Source organism: Brassica oleracea, chromosome C4 (genome assembly GCF_000695525.1).
Source record: "Brassica oleracea var. oleracea cultivar TO1000 chromosome C4, BOL, whole genome shotgun sequence".
NCBI classification, from domain to species: Eukaryota; Viridiplantae; Streptophyta; class Magnoliopsida; order Brassicales; family Brassicaceae; genus Brassica; species Brassica oleracea.
The window spans coordinates 8,205,321-8,209,868 of NC_027751.1; positions in this window are offsets into that span (position 1 = coordinate 8,205,321).

Genomic DNA, 4,548 nt, shown 5'->3' on the forward strand with positions numbered 1-4,548 from the left:
TCGAAAAGGGAAACTCTGAAAGCCCTCCGCCCCCCGCGAAGGCTTCGGAGGACAACGGAGTCGAGCGAGTCGACCTGGATCCTAGCGATGTCTCCAACAATACTGATGAGGACGTCGACAGACATCCAAGGAAAACCAGAAGCCGATTCACTCGGGGAAGCTCTCCGTTCGACAAACCAATGACAAAAGAGGAGCAAATCCTCTATTGGAACGAACAAGAAGAGCTGGCTGAAAAACAAACCGAGCTCACTCGCAGTAAACGCCGACAAGCGCGGAAATCTGCTGACGAGACGTCGGATATACGCGATCTTCGCGACTATATCACCAAGACTGCGGCATAAGTAAGAGCCATAAAATCCCAAATCGATCACGCTACCAGTGCGGCCCCCGAGATCGACAAGCTGCTGGAAGGGGCTCGGAAGACCCCTTTCACCGCTCGCATCTCAGATACGAGGGTATCCGATCCGGGAAAAATCAAAGTACCGAAGTATGAAGGTACGACCGATCCGAGAGCGCACCTTCAGGCTTTCGAAGTATGATGGGAAGAGCGAGGCTGAAGGACGGTGAAAGAGACGCCGGCTACTGCCGCCTGTTCGTCGAGAATCTAGAAGGAACAACCCTCGAATGGTTCGCTCGCCTTAAGCGAAACTCTATCGGAAGTTTCCGACAGCTCGCATCAGAATTCCTCAAACAATCCTCTATGTTCATAGATAGAGAAACTTCCGATGTCGATCTCTGGAGTCTGTCCCAGAGGGAAGACGAACCCCTCCACGAGTTCTTCAGCCGATTCAAGTTGGTGATGTCTAGGGTCAGCGGGATAAGCGACAAGGTGGTCATCGATGCGCTCAGAAAGGCGCTCTGGTACAAGTCGAAATTCAGAAAATGGATATCCCTCGAAAAACCGCGAGCAATCCAAGACGCCCTCCACAAGGCGACGGACTACATCATGATCGAGGAAGAAACGAAAATCTTATCGCAAAAACTTAAGTCGGCGAGATCATCCTCGAAAGATGTAGACCCAAAAAAAAAAGGAAGAGGAACCCTCGTAACGACAAGTATGTCCATCACGAGGGGGAAGAACTCCAAGGAGCGCACAATTATGCGATCAGCTCAGACCAGGGCTGAACCACGGGTAATACATGGACTCGCAATCAAGGATATGATGAAAACACCTTCTGCGAGTTCCACCAGTCCCGAGGACACTCCACGACTAACTGCAAGGTCTTGGGAGCAAGGCTGGCCGCGAAGCTACTAGCCGGAGAACTCTCGGAAGTGACCAGCGTGAAAAATCTCATCCTCGAGACCGATCGCCCCCCAAAGCCGGACAGAAATCTTCCTGCGGAGAGATCTCCCCAAAGAAACCAATCTGGAGATAAACGCGGCAGGAGGCCAGACGACAAAGGAAACGAAAACAATCGTCGTAGAGTAAACATGATCATCTGAGGATCGAAATTCTGCAACGATACGGTTTCGGCCATCAAGGCTTACCAGCCGAAGGCAGAGTCAAGCGCAAACTGGCTTACATGGTCTCCTACCATCATGGGAACCCCGTGGCTCAACGCTATGCAAGCCGTTCCATCGACGTACCACCTGGGCGTCAAATTCCCGACCCCAAACGGAGTTGCAGCTATCTGGGGATGTCAGAAACAGTCGCGACTGTGCTTCCTCGCGGAACAAAAGTTAAGACAGATGACAACTTCTGTAACGGCAAATCGCAAACGCACGAAGATTGATAAATCTTTGACCAACAACGTTTCGAGAAAAGACGATTTAACATCGTCTGCTGACGCAGGAGCTTCAGGTGTCGAAACTCAAGTCAACGCTGTCACTCAACCGAAAAAGAAAAACCCGGACAAAGACTTTGATCCTGCCACAGTCACCACGATTAAGGCGGTCAACACAGCACCAACCGCCGAGTAGAAACACTCACGGCATAAAATTGAACTACGAGATGGCTTGATCCTCGAAAGGGGTACGTAGGTAGCTCGTCGAAAGACGAGTTCAGCTATCCCCCTCTCTAAAAGGGGGGGGGGGGAATGAGTGCGTATACTAGTATACTCCCACATAGGAAAAGATGTGTTATTAAAATCGAATTCTATAAAGATTTCAAAAAATTTTACGATCAACATGCGTCGCTCCTTTTTAAGACACTTACTAAAGTCTCAGAACACTCCTAGAAAATCTACGAACGTTAATACTCTTGCCAGCAGCCTCGTACGGCCCAAAATCGTAAAACAATCTCACTTTAGTCTTCGAAATAACAGCGAGTCGTCGCCAAAGTTAGAATCAAAACTATACGAACAACTGTCCAAACGCGACAATAAAATTTCAACGAATATTTACATCCTGCTCGTTGATTGGCCCCAATGAACACATCAGCCGTCTTAAACAAACGCAACTTGATCACTCTTTTGATCTTCAAACGTCCAACACAAGGACGAAAGCGCGCTACAAAAAAAAATCTAAAATTTTGGTCTAGCAGTTCCAGTTGGCTTAAAAATTGTCTCTGGAAAGATGCTCGATTCATACCATACAAGTCGCATAAGCGGAGAACCTATTGCGGACTTTAAATCGGTACGAATCAGGTAGAAATCGCAACAGGAAAACCGATAGCCGGCTAGTCACCGCACAAACCTTAAAACCGAGGGTAAACCTAGGTCTTGCCCTAAACCCATCGCATTGGTCTCAGACATCTCAAAGACATGATATCTAAACGATACGAGATCCTAAAACATGTCTCTTCGTTCATATCTCAACGTTCCCGAAAGATCGTAAATAATTTTTACGAAAACCCACGTCTCGAACAAACTAACAGATTGACCGCCTCAACGAAATTAAATATGAGACGACAACTCATGTTTACTTCAAACCCACTCTAAAAAAAGTAACTCAAACAAACATCCATTATAAAAACCGCATAGCGGTAGGGGTTCAAAGCCACCAACGGCCAGTCCCGACAAAAATGGCCAAAATAGGCCGATACAAAGTTTGAAGGCCACACTCGACCAGACATATATGAACAAAGACCACACTCGGCCGCTAAATACTATATAAAAAAACTCATTCCCGTCAAAACGCTCACAGATCGAAGTTAAAATTCCCGGACAAGGAAGCTCTGAATGCATCCGCGGGAAAGTTCACTTCCTCATCGTCACCGGCAAAATCAGTCGCTGTTTCTACGTTATCAAGAGAAACCAGGATGGGATCCCAGAATCCCTGAATCTTCCCATCGATCGGAGGAATGATCGCCTCAGCGTGAGCATGATCCTTCATGCCACCCTTCATTAACTCCATCTCCCTCTCGAAAACGTAATCATCCGCCTGCGTCTTCCAAAGGCTCCCGACGGAGCCGCGACACTCACGGAAATCACCTAGCGAGTTGAAAGCCCACATAAGATTCCCGTACTCAACCTGGAATTGAGAAGCGCGAGTCTTCATCACCTCGACAATTTCCCTCTTGCCCTTCTGTTCTGCCCTACGAACAGCCCTGGCATGATCACGAGCGAGTTGAGCGTCTAGCGCCAACATCTCGTCTCGCATGCGAGCAAGATCCTTTTCCGCCGTCTCCGCTTTAAAGCGATAGATCATGGCCTCTCTATGGCTCACCTCAATGGCCGACCCAAGCAAGTTCAGACCCTATAAAACCGATTGACACGTTATAAGCAAAAAAAAAACGATCGTAAAAATTCTTAAAGTTTATACCCCGTTAATGATACGAGATCCTTCCGCGACGAATTTCGGCCTCCCCGACTCGCTCGTGGCCGGAGGAGCATCAAAGCCCGACGGAAGACCAGCAAAGAAATCATCAAATTCCGGAATAGGGACCTCGCTCGTACCGCTTCCATCGCCGAAAGCAAGGTTCGGATCCCATCCTGGAAACATGCAATCGTCCACCGAAAACTCCAGGTCACCAAGATCAATATCTTTCCCCTTCGAAGATTTCGGCCCCATCACAATTGCAGAAGTGGCGTTGGGACCTTGGTCTTCAGTTTCGGAATCACTCCTTGTTTCTCCGCCCAAAGCAGGACTAGGATACACAAACCTCAGCGCCTTTCGAACCCTCTTCGGCGTAAAGGAAGTCCAGAAAAAAGGACCATTCCTGAGCAGATCCCTCATCGTAATAATGTTCTCAGGGAACGGACCAAGAGAGTTGATAAAGGGACGATCGTTCGGCAACCTCCGAAACAGTGGGAGACAACTCTCCTCAACGGACGTCGCGTCTACACGAACGAAGAAGAAAAATTTCCTCCACGAGTTGAAGTTAGAAGGAAACCCTTTTACAACTGACATGAAGTTCCGAGGAACCAGCTTGTACGTGTCCGTGTCCCTGATGATCTGTAATCGAAGAAGCGCTTCGAAGTGATCGACGGTGAGAGAGAGACCATGCTCGTAGCTCAAGACCAGGATTCCTATGAGGTGCTGGATGCCAAGAGGATTCAGCTGGCTTATCGCCACCCCGAAACGACCCATCACACAGACGATAATCTCGGGGATCGGGAACCACAAACGGCAGTGCACTACGAATGCCTCGTAACAAGTAAAGAAGCC